Raw genomic sequence first — 19,517 nt, forward strand, 5'->3', positions numbered from 1 at the left:
CTTTGCTACATAATGCCACATCAATGGCATGGAAATGCTCATTGTGGGTAAAAACTGTAGTCCTACCTGTCATGTCGTTCATTGCTACTGCTGTTGTCTATGCCCAATGACATGCAATGATGGGTAATGGCGTATGTGAGTCACAAATCACTCCTGTCTGTGGCACCACATGAAATGTAGCCCCCATGACACATGTCCAATTTCAAACACATGTTGGCATGTACACATATGTGAGGGAATTCAGAAATCATTCCATGAACACAGGGAGACCATGCATGAAATAACAGTGAAAATATTCGTCAAAGATATAAGGAACACTTGCTAACATGTAAGCACAAGGAATGTTGGCAATACTGATTTCACACAAATCATGTCAATGGACATTCTCCACTTACCAAGGGAAAGTATTGTAGCATCACCCAACGAACAATGTATGCTCTGTCACATGTACGATGGCCATCTTCACATGAAAGACAGTAGTGAGGCGCTGGCACTCGTGATACATTGAAGGCTACTTCATTCATCTTTTATTTTGTTTGGGTTGTCACACTGAAGAGTAGTGGACTGTTGTGTACAAATTACACCCACAACAACAAACAGCAATATTTGATTGATCACTGTATACAGCTATGTGTTGGCCCTGGAGAGCAAATTGTTTGTGGGCTGTACTTGGTTGTGTGCTAGGTCCCTAGGATATTAGCCAAGACCCATCACTATGCACAAACTTTCATACCAACACAAACAGTTACTTATCTTGTGTGTCACACATGGCCCATCCCCAATCATCAGTGGGATATGTCCAAACCTAACACATCAACTTGACAATGTGACAGGCAGGAATATGCCCTGTACTCACCCCCATGTAGCTGCTGTGCTCCCCTGAAAACACCCATCAAGTTCTTAGTAGGCCACCGCCACAATAGGAGCCATTAGTGGGGTCAGGCTTCGATGTGCACCTATCCACATTGGGAGGACAGCCCGAGCTGGACCTATGCTGTCTTCCAGGCCAAGCTTCTCAGGTCTTCCCACCGCTCCCAACAAAGGCTGCCCACTATGGATCCCCAGGGTCCGCACATTGTGAACGATGTCTCTCTAAATCCCCTTCTTCTGTTGGGCATTGACCTTTATGGATGCAAGAGACAAATCAAACAATTACAAACAAAGGTTTTTGCACAAATGGCTGTCACACATGTCAGAAACACCAAGCACAAAGTCTGCAATTTGTCAACAAACCACAAGTGTAAAACACACATGCTGATAAGTACAACACATGACTACATACTTTTGGAGTTATCTGCAGACTAATCCACCACCCTGCTCATGGCCTACATTGACTAAGCAAGCCTACTAACATCAGGTAGTCCAGGCTCCAGTAACATGTACTGTGATGAGGACCACCATGAAACACTACACACCAATGTGGCTTCTGAGGGCTAAACTCCCTGGGCCTGGCTGGACAAACACATTTGCACTCAACAGCATTGGGTCAATGCATACAGTCCCTACAGGCAACTTACATAGTACAGACTTCATCCTAAGACTTGAGTGACAGTAAAAGGGCCGGAATGGTGGGCATGGAAACTCTCTACCATGTGCATGTGTGGACATGTGGCCTACCAAATGTAGACTCATGCCACTTCAGGGTGAGTTTCTGTGGTATGTACCTGTACCATAGAACACGCCTTTGAACATATGTGGCAAACCTCCAGAAATGGCATCCAACATACTAAGGTGTTTCGCTCAATTTCTGCTATGTAGCCAAGCAACTGGGTCATATGTCAAGGCCTCCCTTGAATACAGTCTATCTGCACTGTGGATTTTTCAATTGTGCAGTATGCCTATACTGGACGAATATGACCTATGTGAAGGTGACAGTAGAGCTGTGAAAGTAAGGGACCTGTCATGAGTCAAAGACACACTTTGACAATGATGCAAAATGCACATGTTGAATAGCTCATGGATTTACCTCAGTATCCATTCCTAACCTAGTCAATGAGCTGAAGCATTCAGGGCAAGTTTTGCCACTTGAGCCTCACATTGGCCACATTTCAGGATCTGCAGGTCTACAGGGAGTGGGCACAGTGCCACAGTTGCATAGCCAGAGTGACTTTCCCACAGCCTGGAGTATGTACCGTACTGGGAGACACATTTGATAGGCCCTGGTCTCTGCAGACTGAGCCTAGAGAACCTACATGACACTAATATTTCCCTCACTTCTATGCATGACCATATGTCATGTGACCATCATCAATGTGGCCTCTGTGGCAACCTGAAGGGCACAGTGAGTCATGAAATGCATTCTAGACAACGGTTTGCAAGGATAGATGTGGGGTGAAAGATCTGTGGTACAATACCGTTGCTTACAAGATACTCAAATGACTCAGATAAGATGCATACACTGCTCATGCTGTCATGCACATACTTGTTGTCTGACATTTACAACCATCATAAATAAAGAAATGTCATTGTATGTCAGTAAAGCCTCCTTGCCTAGTTATATGCATCCAACACAAGGAGGCTCTAAAGCTTCAAAAAATATCACACAACACAATGTGAATGTCCACAACATATTGGGGGTCATTCTGACCCTGGCGGTAATTACCGCCATGGCGGAGGTCGGCGGTAGCACCGCCAACAGGCTGGCGGTGCACCGCTGGGCATTCTGACCGCGGCGGTTCAGCCGCGGCCAGAAACGGAAAGTCGGCGGTGTACCGCCGACTTCCCGCTGCCCTTGAGAATCCTCCATGGATTCTGACACCCCCTACTGCCATCTGGTTCCTGGCGGGTCTCCCGCCAGGAACAGGATGGCGGTAGGGGGTGCCGCGGGGCCCCTGGGGGCCCCTGCAGTGCCCATGCCAATGGCATGGGCACTGCAGGGGCCCCCATAAGAGGGCCCCACGAAGAATTTCAGTGTCTGCTTTGCAGACACTGAAATTCGCGACGGGTGCAACTGCACCCGTCGCACCTTCCCACTCCGCCGACTCCATTCTGAGCCGGCGTCCTCGTGGGAAGGGTGTTTCCCGCTGGGCTGGCGGGCGGACTATCGGCGGTCGCCCGCCAGCCCAGTGGGAAAGCCAGAATGACCGCCGCGGTCTTTTGACCGCGGAGCGGTCTTTCGGCGGGAACCGTTTGGCGGGCGGCGACCGCCGCCCGCCGCGGTCAGAATCACCCCCATAGTTCTGGTATCCAATACCTGCACTATGTTAATCCCATTGATACTACACAAACTGCAACAACGAGCACAGAAGAAGTCTAAATGGCACACTGGTGCATATTGTAGCCTGTGAGGAGGGAAAGGATGGCGTTGAACAGTGTCAATTGTGCCTATGAGGTACATACCTGCTCCTCTGGTGAGCCATAAAGCTGACCATACAGGTGAAGGCCTCATCCATAGGCCTCTCCAGCTCCTCTGCAAAGAAGGCAGGGGCCTGTTTAGCAGCTGTCCATGGCATGATTGCTCCTAGAGTCAGCACACAGCAGCTGCAGTGGTGGAGTGGTGGAGGTGTTGCTGGCAGCAGTGTCTGAAGTCAAGTGACTGATTTTGCAAAACGCATCGTACACTTACACCATGTACGCAGTCATCACCACAGATGGCCACATCCATTGGCCCCCGACCGCCACAGGCAATGTGAGCTTATGGCTGTGTCTGCTGCAGTTGGTACCACCCACTGCATGGACGACTTCCTCTGGCAGTCACAGGAAGTTCCTAATGTCCAGTGTAGTAGGTCAGGCATGTGCCATTTTAGGGGTTTGAAATACAGTAAATGACCCTGATGCATCACAACAAGAATATATGTGTGGGATCATCACAAACATCTCAAATCAGTCTTGTTGTGTAGGTCTTACTCCACCAGTGTAGCGTGTTGCTAGGCACAGATGGCATATGACAGTGGTGCACTGTCCACCACTGCTGATGTTTTTTTTGGTGGTCAGAAAATACTGTTAAGTTTAAAGGGGCACTTGAGCAGCAGATGGTTGGGTGTTGCACGGATCCATGTTATGGACACATGTCTTGTCAACCATCGGGGTCATATTTGACCCTTCTGTAGTTGACAGCTGTGATGTGTCCTGGTTGTAATGTATTTCAAGTCTGAAATGCTTTGTCACATGATTTTGCTGGGATACATCATGTATCTTGATGTAGACACAGTGACTAATGCTCCCATTCATGTATTTTCACACATAGGTACGCAGGGAGAGGGAGGATGCGACAAGCACCAGTGTACTGTCCATCGCCAGACATTCATTATATTATTCAACTATACAATCTGAGTAGCTAAACAATAGTGGATTTTTGCTGTCAGTTGCAGCCAGAACTGATGCCTGAAAACACTAATTCAACATGCGTACCACCCATTGCGAGACTCATGGCAGTATTGTACTTTATGGCCACAGGCTCCTTCCCACATACAGTGGCCACATCTAGTGGTATGTCCCAACCTATGTTCAGTCTTGTGTTGAGAGATTCCTATAAGCAATATTGAAACACATTGACAGCTGTATCATGTTGCCCCGATGTGAGGATTTGGCCAATGTGAAGGTTGACTTCTATGGCTTAGCCCGCTTCCCATAAGTGGTTGGGGCCATTAATGGCACACATGTTGCCATGGTGCCACTGCAGGCCACTGATCAAGTCTATTGCAACAGAAAAAACTTATATTCGATCAATGTGCAAGTTGTCTGTTCATCTGATCTCTACATCTCAAAGGTGTATGCCTGTTTCTATGGATCAGCACATGATTCCTTCAAAATGCAGAACAGCACCATACCCCAGTTGATGTCACAACTGCACCCAGAGAGGGCCTAGCTGGTTGGTAAGTCAAATCTGTCTTGATTGTGTGTGAGCAATATTAGGTGCTACAATCATGAAGTGAGTGACTCATTGTTGCACTTATATCCCATTCCTAAACAGGAGACTCAACATATCCAAACTGTCCTTGATTATTGACACCACTGAGGAATCCAACTATGCCAGGAGAAGTCTGCTTCAATGACGCCCATGGAAGAACACAGCGGGCAGTGGGGTAGTCTTTTGGGATCCTAAAACCCGATTTTGCTGTCTGTACAGGACTGGTGGAGCCCTCCTTTGCTCACCTGGGAAAGTGTATCAGATCACTGTGGCATGCTGCATGATTCACAAAATCGCCCTTGGGTGGAATATCCCTTACATCCTGGAGCCTGCAGTGCCATCAGGTGGAAATCCTGAAATGCTAAATAAAAATTGCAGTGGTGAAGAGGAAGGAGCTGACTTGTGACAAAATCTCATCGACAGCTTCTTCTCGTGCATGTAAGTGTGTCATGTGATGTCATGAGTTTGGCTGTATAATGTACTGTAGTTGTGAGAATGTGTGGAGTTGATTATTTGAAATAGTTAGGGAGCTGATACACAGACAAACATCAGCCAGGGACTGTTTGAGATAGTTTTTACACATCCTCACCTCAATGATGTTGATTTGTTTGTGTCAGATTTATTGCAATGTACTTTGTTTTCCAGATGCTTGCTATGTGACTTGTGTCATGTATATGGTGTCATGCCTGTACTCCTTATTTTGTTCATGTGGGCATTTCAGAGTTGTGATATTGGCAGGTATGTGATGCTGTTTGGACATATGTAGTGGACATGGATTGTTTCAGGGAAGTAAGGCAACTACAAACACTATCACAGTGGTCACATGCTACAATACATCTGTTAGTGAACTCTCAATTGAAGTGTACTTGCCTGGGGGGAGAACATTGGTCAAGTGTGTGTAGTAAGAGAGAGTGACCTGACTGCAATTCACAGGAGGTACTATTTCAGCAACTGCAAACATCAGAACAGTGTTAACTTGTCCAAATACCGGTGTTTGGCAACTCACAATTGAAGTTCACTCAGCTGGGAGGATACCATTTGTCAAATGTGAGAAGTAAAGAGAGTGACATGACTACTAAGGCTAGGAAGGCCCTGTATCTGTAAAACCAACCACCAGCCCAGTGTTCTCTTGTCCAAATACGATTGTCTGGTAAATCTTACTTGAATTGGATTCACCTGGGCGGATATCATTTGTATAGTATGTGTAGCACAGGGAGTTAGATGACTGCAACTCCCAACATCCCTCCAAACACCAGCAAATGGTTTACTTGCTCAAATACACCCGTGAGTATACCATTTTGTCAAGTGTTGGGAACTACAGGGAGTGCCCTGACTGCAACACCAGCAGGCCCTGTATCTTTAAATCCAAACACCAGCCCAGTGTACTCTTGGACCAGGACCCCTGTGTCTTAACTTTCAATTCAAGTATACTCATCTGGGAGGATGCCATTTGTATAGTGTGTTTAGTGTAGGGAGTTATATGACTGCAACCCCCAGGAGGCTATGTTACTGTCACTCCTACCACCTGTCCAGTGTCCTCTTCTCCAAAGACTCCTGGTGATATCTCACACATAAAGTGTACTCACCTGGGAGGGCTAATATTTGTATAATGTGTGCAGTATAGGGACTGACACGACTCCAACTCCCAGCAGGTCCTGTTTCTGTAACTCCAAACACCAGCACAGTGGTCACTTGCCCATCTACCCCTGTTTGGCAACTCACAAATGAAGTATACTCACCTGTGGGATAATATTTGTATAGTGGATGGACTAGAGAGAGTGACCTCACTACAAAGCACATGAGGTACTGTTTCAGCAACTTAAAACAACAGAACAGTGTTTACGTGTCTAAAGACCTCTGTTTGGCAACTCGCAATCTAAGTTTACTCAGCTAGGAGGATACAATTTGTCAAATGTGCAAAGTAGAGGGAGTGACATGACTACTAAGGCCAGGAAGGCCCTGTGTCTGTAACACCAACTACCAGGCAAGTGTTCTTTTGTCCAAATACCTTTGTTTGGTAACTCTCAATTGAAGTGGGCTCACCTGGGAGGACAACATTTGTATAGTGTATGTAGTACAGGGAGTTGCATGACTATAACCCTCAGTAGGCTCTGTTACTGTCACTCCAACCACCAGTCCATTTTCCTCTTCTACAGAGACTCCTGTTTGGTAACTCACATATGAAATGTAATCTCCTGGGACAATAATACTTGACCAGGGACTGACATGACTACAACTCCCAGCAGGCCCCGTATCTGTAAATCCAAACAGTAGCACAGTGGTCACTACCCATATATCCTTTAGTGTCAACTGCCAAGTAAACTATACTCACCTGAGGATATAACATTGGGAAAGTGTATGAACTATGTGGAATAACCTGACTGCAACTTTGTAGGAAAGTAGCCTCTTTCTAGCTTGGTTAACCCCACTTTTGGCCTGTTTGTCAGTGTGTTTGACTGTGCCTACTTGGATCCTGCTAACCAGGACCCCAGTAGTTATGCTATCTCCCTTAATTGTGATTGTTGGTTACTGTCATTACAGTATTTCACCCACAATTGGCATACTGGTGCCCCATTCTAAGTCCCTAGTACTTAGGTACCCAGGGCATTGGGGTTCCAGGGGATCCCTATGGGCTGCAGCATATATTTTGCCACCCATAGGGAGCCCATGCAAAAGCTTCTGCAGGTTTGCCATTGCAGCCTGCGTGAATAGGTGCAGGCACCCTTTCAATGCCATTTTACACCACACCAGGTCACTTATAAGTCACCCCTATGACAGGCCTTCTAGCCCAGAGGGCAGGGTGCAAAGAACCTGTGTGTGAGGGCACCCCTGGACTAGCAGAGGTGCCCCCATGAACTCCAGGCCCATTTTCCCGGACTTCGTGAGTGCTGGGACTCCATTTTAAGCGTGTACTGAACATAGGTCACTACCTATGTCCAGCTACATAATGGTAATTCCGAGCATAGGCATGTTTGGTATCAAACGTGTTGGAATCATATCCCAAGGCTTTTGAAAGCATTGGTTGTATGATTCCATGCACTCTGAGGGCTCCTTAGAGGAGAAAGGCAGAACAAAGGATTTCCTTTGGGAGAGGGGTGTTACACTCTCTCTCATTGGAAATAGGTGTTACAGACTTGGGAGGATTAGCCTCCCCAAGCCACTGGAAATGCTTTGAAGGGCACATTTGGTGCCCTCCTTGCATAAACCAGTCTACACCAGTTCAGAGACCCCTAGTCCCCGCTCTGGGCAAAACTGGACAAAGGAAAAGGGAGTGACAACTCTCCTGTCCATCACCACCCCAGGGGTCGTGCTCAAAGCTCCTCCAGAGGGTCCCTGGGTTTTGCCATCTTGGATTCATGATTGGCAGGGAACTCTGGGAGCATCTGAGTGGCAAGTGCCAGCAGGTGACATCAGAGCCCCCTCCTGATAGGTGGTCACCCAGCTAGGTGTCCAATCCCCCTTTCAGGGTTATTTAGGGTTTCTACTTTGGTTGATTCCTCAGATTCTGATTGCAAGACTTCAGCAGGAATCCTCGGCATCCTCTACTTCGACTTCTGACCAAAGAAACTGCACCTGGACTCTTCAGGACCCTACAAGCTGCAACAAAGAAACAAGACGCCTCCTGCAACATTGTATCTCAGGCTTCTTCCAGCAACTGCAACATTTTCCCAGTTGTGCATCTTCTGAGGACAGCCGTCTTCAGCCTGCATTTGAAGAAAGAATGAATCTCCCTTGGGGTGAAGGAGTCACTCCCCTGCTTCTGCAGGCACTAACTGCGATAACGACCGGCTGCGTGGATCCACTCTCCTGCCGAGCTGCATGGATCCTGCATCATTGGTGGTTGACTGGAGGGGTCCAGATGGTCTTTTCTTCCAGCTGTCCAACTTTGGTGGAGGTAGGACCTTGCCTCCTTGCGCAAGACAGTACCCCTGTGCAGCATGTCTTTTGCAGCTGCCAATGCTTGTTGGCATCCTTCCTCCAAGATCTTCATGCATCTTGAAGGTCCATCCCCCAGCACTCCATCCTGCGAGGCACAGCTTCCTGAGTGTTTCTGTAGCGGCGTGGAAGCCTTTGTCGTAGTGCTACATGGGCCTCTTCTGCAACTTTCTTGACCCTGTCCTGTGGGACTCCTGTGTGCAATGTCTGGTCTTCTTTGGGTCTCGAGTTGCTGAGGGTTCCCTCTGACTCCCCCTCCTAGGTAGAGTCCACCTGGTCCTTCCTGGTCCCCGGCAGCGCCATTTTCCGCTAACAGTGAGCTTTGCGTGTGCCAAGGCTTGCTGACGGACTCCGACGGCGCAAACCCGACTGCAATCCTCCATCTGACATGCGACATCACTTGCACCCTCCAGGAACCCGACTTTGTCTTCTTGGGTGCAGGGCTGACTATTCTTTTTCATTGGTGGTTCACCTTTTGCACCTTCATCCGGGTTAGCAGGGGCTCTTGCTTTTCCAGGACTCTTCTGTGCTTCTTGGACTCGGTCCCCTTCTTCCACAAGTCTTGTCCAGGAATCCACTGTTGATGTCTTGCAGTCTATTCTAGGTTTTGCATTGGTGTTCTTTTCTTCTCTGAGTGTGATCTGGGAAACTTACTGTGATTTACTCCTGTTTTCCTGGTCAGTGGGGTGGGTTGTGGTACTTACCTTTGGGCTTTTCTAGCACTCCCAGCTCCCCTCTACCCATGCCTAGGTGGGAGACCGACTTTCGCATTCGACTTTCATAGTATATGGTTTGTGCTCCCCATAGGCCCATTTCTAACTATTGTGATTTTCACTATTTGCACTGTTTTCTAACTGTTTTTATGCCTAATTCTGCACACTAGTGTATATAATTTGTGCAATACTTACCTCCTAAGGGAGTATAGTCTCTATGGTATTACTGAGTATTTTCATTCATGTGTGTGAGTACTATGGGGGTGATTCTAACCCCGGCGGTCTTAGACCGCCGGGGCCAGGGTCGGCGGGAGCACCGCCGACAGACCGGCGGTGCCCCGCAGGGCATTCTGACCGCGGCGCTTTGGCCGCGGTCAGTGCAGGAAAACCGGCGGTCTCCCGCCGGTTTTCCGCTGCCCCTTGGAATCCTCCAAGGCGGCGCAGCTTGCTGCGCCGCCGAGGGGATTCCGACCCCCCCTACCGCCATCCAGTTCCCAGCGGTCCGCCCGCCAGGAACCGGATGGCGGTAGGGGGGGTCGCGGAGCCCCTGGGGGCCCCTGCAGTGCCCATGCCACTGGCATGGGCACTGCAGGGGCCCCCGTAAGAGGGCCCCTAAATGTATTTCACTGTCTGCTGCGCAGACACTGAAATACGCGACGGGTGCAACTGCACCCGTCGCACAGCTTCCACTCCGCCGGCTCGATTCCGAGCCGGCTTCATCGTGGAAGCCTCTTTCCCGCTGGGCTGGCGGGCGGCCTGAAGGCGGCCGCCCGCCAGCCCAGCGGGAATGTCAGAATTACCGCCGCGGTCTTTCGACCGCAGAACGGTAACCTGACGGCGGGACTTTGGCGGGCGGCCTCCGCCGCCCGCCAAGGTCAGGATGAGGGCCTATGTGTCTACAGTGGCATTGTATGAGCTTTGAATGTCTCCTAGATAAGCCTTGGCTGCTCATCCACAGCTACTTCTAGAGAGCCTGGCTTCTAGACACTGACTACACTACACTAATAAGGGATAACTGGACATGGTATAAGGTGCAAGTACCATAGGTACTAACCACACACTATGCCAGCCTCCTGCAAACTCACAGGAGGAACTGTTTCAGTGACTCAAAACACCATGATAGTGTTTATTCATCCAAAGACCCCTGTGTGTCAACTCTCAATTTAAGTTAACTCAACTGGAAGGATACCATTCGTATAGTGTGTGTTGTAGAGGGACTGACATGACTGCTAAGGCCAGGAGGGTACCGTAGTTACTTCACTCAGCAGCTCAGTGTCCTCAACTCCAAAGACTCCTGTTTGTCAACTCACATATGAAGTGTATTCATCTGGGGGGGGTAACATTTTGTATAGTCTGTGCACTAGAGAGAGTGACATGACTCCAACTCCAAGCAAGCACTGTTTCTGTAACTCCAAACACCAGACCTGTGTCCTCTTGTTCAAAGATCCCTATGTCTTAACTCTCAATTGAAGTGTACTCACCTGGGAGGAAACTATTTGAATAATCTGTGTGGAACAGGAGCTGCCATGACTCCAACTCTCGAAAGGCACTGTCTCACTAACTCAAAACACCAGTCCAGTGATCAGTTCTCCAAATACCCTTTTTTGGAAACCCAGAAATGATGTGTACTCACCTGGGGGATGACAATTATCAAGTGTATGAAGTAGAGGGAGTGACATCACTGCTAATGTCAGGAGGCTCTGACCCCCTAACTCCAAACACATCCCAGTGTTCTCATGCCCAAATACCCCTGTGTCCTAACTTTCAAATGAAGTTTACTCATCTGAGAGGATATCATTTGTATGTTGTTGGGAAGTAGAGGTAGTAGCCATAATGTAAAGCCCAAAAGACCCTGTGCCTTTAATTACAACCACAAAAACAATGTTCACTTGCCCAAATCCATCTATTTCTAAACTTTCAATTGACGTTTACTCACCTTGGAAGATAGATAACATTTGTCAAGTATGTATAGTATGGAGAGTGACCTGACTGCAACTCCCAGGAGGCACAGTTTTAGTAACTCCAAACATCAGACCCATCGTCACTTCTCCAAATACCCTTGCCTGCTAACTCTCAATTGAAGTTTACTCATCAGGGAATTACCAAGATACAGATCATGCTCAACTCTGTGATGTGTCTGGCTACCTAGCAACATCTTGACCTGCTAATTAAAGATAAAACAATTGGGATCAGGAAAGGCAGGTTACCCAGTGTGCCAAACAGAGATCCCAAAGGCCTCAAAATGCATAACCAGAATGGTATTGGCAGCGGACATATTCACAATGCACTGATCACATGATTACTCCAGTCACAAATACAACAAGATCCTGTGTCTGCCTGCATCACAATTAACTAGGCCTCTGTGATACTATTAATTGTGTTTGACCAATGACTTTGTGTTTCACCACTGCGCATATTAGTTGCTCAATGTTCACCATTAGCACATTACATGTTGTATTCAGTTTAGCTGCATATTGGCTTTAACGTGGCATTAGACATTACATTTGGTATTTGGGTTAGCTGCCTATTGGCTTTGAAATGGCATTAGACATTACATTCTGTATTCAGTTTAGCTGCCTATTGGCTTTGACATGACATTAGACAGTACATTTGGTATTTAGGTTAGCTGCCTATTGGCTTTAACGTGGAGTTAGACATTGCAGTTGAGACATTGCAGATGAGCTGTGTTTTTCCAAGCTGTGTTTTTCCACATGGTAGAGCAAGCTGTGTTTTTCACACCAGACCCTAGCTGATAAGAGCACGTAGATTTTGTGTTTACCTCTCAATCCAGTCTGAGAATGAGTGAGGCGCAGAGAATTAGTCACTCTCCAAGTTTCTTTGGTTCTCACACTGAGTTTGCCTTTAAGGATGACACTGGACTACAGCAGAGTTAGATTGAATCTGCTTGACTTCAGACTGGAACGGAGACGTCAGTTGCCTTTCTCCCGTTTGGTTAGAAAATCTCTTTCTCGCAGTTGACCGGAGTCATCAACTTGCAGACCCCAGAAAGATGAAACAGTAATAGGCCCTACGGTGATGCAAATTTGACTTTTATGCTTTGCTTTGAAGTTATGCTATAATATAATCACATGTATTTGCTGTGTACATTGCAACTGAGAAGTACTTTGATATATTTTGCTTTCATTGCTGCGACTACTTTTGGACGTGTGCTGCCAATCTACTAATTTCGTCTCTCAGGAATCTCATGGTGAAGTAATAATAACAAAAAATGTCTTCTTTAAACTCAGAAGTGCATTCCAGAGAGGGTCTGTAAGCTTGGTTATGAGATAAGAGCAGGAAAGCAGAACAGCCTCAAAATAGCCAAAGACATATCTTGCCAAGCCACTGTTTTCCCTGGACTGGTGGGAAGATGGCATTCTCAGGCCATCCTCCCAAGTGCTAATGATCTGCACATTTCAGCAGCTGCTTGACTTAGATGCAATTGGCATGCTTCACAAATGTCAAGTCCATACAACCAATACCATAGGTACTAGCCACAATGGGATTAACTGGAAATTCACTTTGCACAAGGTCTATGTTTAATTTAATTCCACACTGTTGAATGTAAATGTCACAATACAATTACTTACATTGTATCTTTCACATCAACAGATCGAGCTGCCACTGGGCACACAGAGGCCACAGAAGAGATTGCCGATACCCCCCTGGGTGAAGCCCTCAGTGAAGAAGACACTCCTGGAAGTCTGTACATGGAGGACAGTTCTTGCCCATCTGGGCAACCTGGTCAGGCATCAACAGTGAGTCTCACTGTGGCCACATAAACACCTCCCTGCCCGGTTGCCTCAACATCACAGGCAACAATTTGACCCTCAACTTGTGTACAGAGGACGGTGTCTACCATCTTGTGCCCCCCAGTCCTGGATCCTGAGTTGCAGCGCAACACTTTGGACCATGAGGATCCAGGAACCAGTAGGAGAAGGTACCCTGTGGCAAGGGCACAGGCCCGGGGGGGGGGGTAGGAGGAGTGGGAGGGATGCTGTGGCAAGCGTGATGAGACCACTGGGGCTGCTCCAGGCTTGGACACCATCAGCCACAGCTCGGGCTCTATCAGGAGTCCTAAGAGAATATGGGCCAGGTCTTGACTTAACTCCTGGAAATCAAGCAGCTGTAGAGGGACATGCATAGGGACATGTAAGAACAGATAGAGGCCCACAATAACAACATGGCCTCCATAACAAGGGTAATGAGGGACATTCACACAGTTCTGAGCAGGGCTTATCTAAACCAATCTTTCCCTTCCTTTGGCTCATCAACACCAGGCACATCTACATCGGTGCCTGCCATTGGAAGTGAGGCCCTGCAAGTGGAAGAACCCACGCCAGACACCCCTGCCCCTGTTGCAGCAGACCCCCCCCCCAACACCACGCAAGCGGGGACATCCAATGAAGAATCCATGAGGTGTGGATGGCAAGACACCTATCACTGCCAGAAAGTAACCTCTTCTTAAAATAACTCCTTTGTGTGCCACACATTTATTCTGTTGACTGATCCTGCACCACCTACCTGTTCCAAGTTGACTCCCAATGGTGTGGCATCTACTCCAACAATTTCATTCACCATGACTGACACCTTCACTTTATTTGTTTAATCTTTTCTGTCCAACCTTTATTTACTGCATCGGCATTTTAGTTATTTCATCCATCACAAACACATTATCTGCTTGCCTAATTTCCAAATTTTGCTATGTAGAGGTGTGTGACCATGTGAACCATATGATGAATAGATAACCTACTTGTAAAAGGAGGGATCTGTTACAGGTACAAAGTGTCCTGCTCAGGATTGCAGCCATTACTCACAAACTCATATGTAGAAGTGTTTGATCACACCAAACATTTTATTCTAGTGTACAGCACATAGGCTGTCCATATGTCTTGACCTTTTTGACACAAGATTGTGTGACTTATACTGAGGCAAAGTACATATTCCAAGATACAGCACCCCAGACCACGGAAGGATGGAATTTGCCTCTTCTACAGGGCAATGTTTGACAAACATTAAAGTAGGTGATGTCAGCAGCTTGAGCCTTATCACATGCCATGCCAAAGTAATCCAACATCACATAATTCAAGATATAGGCAGATGATAGTACAACAGTCCCTGATCCCAAGCCCATCATTATCCAATGCCCATGCATCTGGTGACATGACACAAACATACGTCAGTGTTGTGGCATGGGTACTGTGGCCTGCAATGATGAAATACATCTATAGCTACATACAGGTCATACAAGACTAGCGGTTAGCCAAGGTGAAGGGTGAATGACTTGTTCACAATCAATGACTACATATGTCATGCCCACTTGATGACACACATGATGAAATTGGCCCAACACAGCACACAAAACAAGTCCAATGTGCACTTCTGACCTTCCACCCAAACACTGTGTGAGCTGCCTTGGCACAGGTCTCATACACCTGCAATCTGTGCCCTAAATTAACTAGAACACTCCATGTCCACTTCGTATGTCAGAACAGCAACAAATACTGGCCAATGTCACAACTCAGAAATGCCCACATGACGATGTCATGGTGAAGGTACCTGTACAAAGATAAAACAAGGAGTATAAGCTTGGAAACATACCTATTATACAAATAACATAGCAAGCAACTGGAAATGTAATTACAAGGCAAGGAAACTGACACAAACAAAGCAATATCATCAAAGTGGGGCTACGTCAAAGGGTATCTCTTCAAGCAGCCTCTGGCTGAATGTTGGAGAGTATCTGCTCCCTAGTTGTTGTTAAAGCACTCAACTCCACACATTCTCACAATTACAGTTCATTGTTCAATCCCAGTCATTACATCACATGACATACTTACACTCATGAAAAGTAGCTGTTGATGAGCTCTTCCAGCAAGTCAGCTCTTTTCTCTTCACCACTATCATCCTCATATGGCATTTCAGGATTCACACCCGGTGGCACTGCAGGCTCTCCCTCCTCTTGGATGTACTGGATATTTCTCCTGTTGTGAAGCATGCAGCATGCCACAGTGATCTGACACACTTTTCTGGGTGGGTAGAGGAGGGCTCCACCCATACTGTATAGACACCTACATCTGGCCTTCAGGAGCCCAAAAGCCCACTCCACTACCCGCTGTGTTCTTCCATGGGCTTGTTGAAGCAGACATCCCCTGGCTTAGTTGGATTCCTTAGTGGCGTTAACAACCAAAGACAGTTTGGATATGCGGAGTCTCCTGTTAAGGAATGGGACATATGTGCAACAATGAGTCACTCACTTCAAGGAATCATGGGCTGAACCCGGATAACAGGTACACACTTGTGAAATGTAGAGATCCTCAAGTTGCAAGTTGATGTTAATGGAATGAAAGTTCTTTCTATTGCGATAAACTTGTTCATTGGCCTGTGGTGGGACCAAGCCAACATGTGCCATCAATTGCCCCCACCACATGTGCGAGGTGTGCAAAACCATAAATGTCACCTGGGCTAAATTCTCACGTCAGGTAAACCAAATATAGCTGTCAAGTTGTTTCAACATTGTTGCGAGGACATCCTTCAACATCAGACTAAACATAGGTGGGGACATACCAGCAGATAGGGCCACTGTATGTTGCAGGAACCCTGCAGTTAGGAAGTGCAATACTGACATGAATTGTACAGCGGGTGGTATGCTGGTTGGATAACGAATAGCTGACATCAGATCTAGCTTCAACTGACAACATATGTCCATGATTTGAGGGTCTGGAAGTGGACGGTGAGAAAGGAGGTTGTTTTATCCTCCCTCTTCCTGCGTACCTATGCATGACAAGATATGATTTCTCTCATTAGTCAGTGTGTCCACAGCAGCATACATGATGCATGTCAAAGATATCATGTGACAAGGAATTTCTGACTGGCTAGATATGCCACCCAGTACAGAACACAGCTGCAAATAACAAAAGTGTCACATATGCCCCCCAATGGTTTTCAACACGTGTCCACAAGATGGATATGGACCAAACTCAAAAATGCACAACACAATTGCCCCTTGAAATAAGACTGTACATCCCAACCGCCAAAATGACAGTCGGCGGTGGTGGAATGTGCCCCACTGATAAATTCCTTTTGTGCCCTGCAACATACTACAATGATTTTTGAGTAGTAGGTCCTATATTACAAGATAGGATAAGGATATTTGTGAGGTTAAACATCCTTTTGTACAGGTGTGACACAGTTTTTAAAGCCCAATAGAGCAATTCAGGCTGCCAAAATGGCTTCTGTCTGACCTACTCGACTGGCCATTAGGAACCGCTAGTGACAGTGGGCAGAAGTTGCAATTCCAGCAGACACAGCCATAGTGGTCAAAACTAATCTAAGAGTACCAGGGCACACCAGAGGTAGTCCGGGAATCAAGTCCAAAGTGGAAAAAGAAGTCCAAATCCAAACATAGGTGGTCATTCCAACCTTGGCGGTAAAAGGCGCTTACCGCTGTCAGAAGACCGCCAACATACCGCCGCGGCCGTGGTAAACCGCCACGGTCATTCTGACCCACAACAGGCAAACCGCCAAAATACAGACATCCACAAAAGTCCGCAACACCAAAGGGCAGCGAGAAAATGGCGATGACCAAACCTCAACCGTCACGGCAACAGAAATACGCCCACACTATCACGACACACGAATCCACGCGGCGGTCTTTCAACCGCGGTATACCATTGGCGGTACACACCGGCGCGCTCAAAATACACACACACCTACAAAACACAGCCACATTGGACAATTACAAATACACACACCTGATACACATACACACACCACTCCCACACACCCAACACAATATAAAACACACACCCACATCACCCTCAAACCACCACTCCTACAGAATCGGGACCACGCACTGAGAAAAAGAGAACTGAGCACCCAGACGCGCATTTTACTTTCACCCAGCAATATTTACACGCACTTCACACAACACACCAATACACATCACCACACAATCCACCCCACACATCACCCACACCACCCCATGGCACCACAAAGACACCCCAGGTTCTCGGAGGATGAACTCAGGGTCATGGTGGAGGAAATTGTACGGGTAGAGCCACAGCTCTTCGGAACACAGGTGCAGCACATCACCATTGCCAGGAAGATGGAGCTATGGAGCAGAAAAGTCGATAGGGTCAACGCTGTGGGACAGCACCCAAGAAATAGGGACAACATCAGGAAGCGGTGGAACGGCCTACGGGGGAAGGTGCGTTCAATGGTATCCAGGCACAACATTGCGGTGCAGCGGACTGGCGGCGGACCCCCACCTCCTCCCCCAGAATTTACAACATGGGAGGAGCAGGTCTTGGCAATCCTGCATCCTGAGGGCCTCGCAGGAGTAGGAGGAGGAATGGACTCTGGTAAGTCTCATCTTCACTACTTCATCCCCCCCACCCCACCAGCATGCCAACTCATACCCCCACCCTCACCCTCACCCCCATCACATCCTACTCCTTGCTAATGTCTCCCCATCACAGCCCACCCATCCCAACCCCAAGCCCTGCATGCGACCACAAAGCATGGACACCCATCAACAAAGCATGCCCACTGCACATACCCATCCCCCCCAAAGCACCGTCACAAAAGCCCCCACACAGGAATGACAGCACTGGGGTACACAGGCACCCACCCATTACACGCTATGGCACACACAAATGCTACAACCATACTTTTATACCCCTGCAGGACCCGAACGCCACGTCACAGAGCAGGAGGGTCCACAAATGTCCACTCCACCCCCAGAAGAGGCCCACAGTGAGGACAGCAGCTCTGTCGACCTGGACCTAGATGACCAGCCCGGCCCATCGGGGACCTCTGGACAGTCGGTTCCCCTCAGACAGCCACAGCCCATAGCAGACCTTCCCCCCTGTGGGAACACCAGCACAGCACCCACCCAGCGAGCCCATACCTCTGTCCCCAGGACACGTCAATCAGCGGTGTGTCCACCACTACAGGGCACCCAGGTTAGCCCACCACCCCAACAACAACAGGGACCTGGGGGCAGTGGTAGTGGGCACACGGTCCAGGGGACAGAGGCCCAGGGAAACAGGGGAACTGGGAGGGCTGCTGTGCGACAGGGGGGGGGACAGGCCCAGGGAACCCACTCTCCACGAGGCCCTCTCCTCCATCATGGGAGCCTACCATCATTCCCAGGAGACGATGGCGACGGTACTGGCCAGGTTTCAGGAGATCCAGCTCCTGCAGCAGGAACAGTATCTGGGGTTCAGGGAGGAACCACGAAACATCAGTTCCGCCATGGGCACCATTGTAGGGGCTCTGAATCTGATAGTCACCACATTGCGGGACACAGTGGCACCACAAAGGGCCCCTGACACTAGCATGGACCAAGAACTGCCTACCACCTCTGCCGGCGCTAGTGGACAGGAGGCCCCACCACAGGACCAGCAGGACACCAGCACCCCACCCCCTGCAGAAGGAGAACCACCCCGCAAGCGGGCCCTGAGATCCAGGAAGAAGACAGAGTAAGATGCCAAGACCCCCGCCAGGAAAGGATACCTCCCTGATTGTCATCCCACTGTCCCACATTGTCACCCTGTCCATCCTTAAACTGCCCCTGCTCCACTTTCCACAGGCATTTGGACAATGCACCTGTGATACAAATAGTCTGGACTCTGCCATGGACAATCCTCCACCATCACCCCTCACCGATTTGCAACCACCCACCAATATAGAGCACTGAACTAAACACAGTTATTGCACAAAACAATCAGGAGTCTGGCTGTGAGTTTGTACAAATGTATTAGACATTACCGTGCTAAAAATGCATATTTACATTGTGATGCCAACATACCACTGTCACACAGCTGTAGTCCATGGGGAAACAAAGCAGATGAAATTGGAAGGGAAAGTCACCACTCAGTTACCATACACTGGGGGAAAAGGTCAGACAGTAGAGAGGCAGTAGGGGTTGAGTATATGTAATATGCCGGGTTGGAATCTTACCTGTGTGTCATTGAAAATACTGCTGTATTACTGCGTTCCTGTTGTCTATGTCG

Source organism: Pleurodeles waltl, chromosome 1_1 (assembly GCF_031143425.1).
Source record: "Pleurodeles waltl isolate 20211129_DDA chromosome 1_1, aPleWal1.hap1.20221129, whole genome shotgun sequence".
NCBI classification, from domain to species: domain Eukaryota; kingdom Metazoa; phylum Chordata; class Amphibia; order Caudata; family Salamandridae; genus Pleurodeles; species Pleurodeles waltl.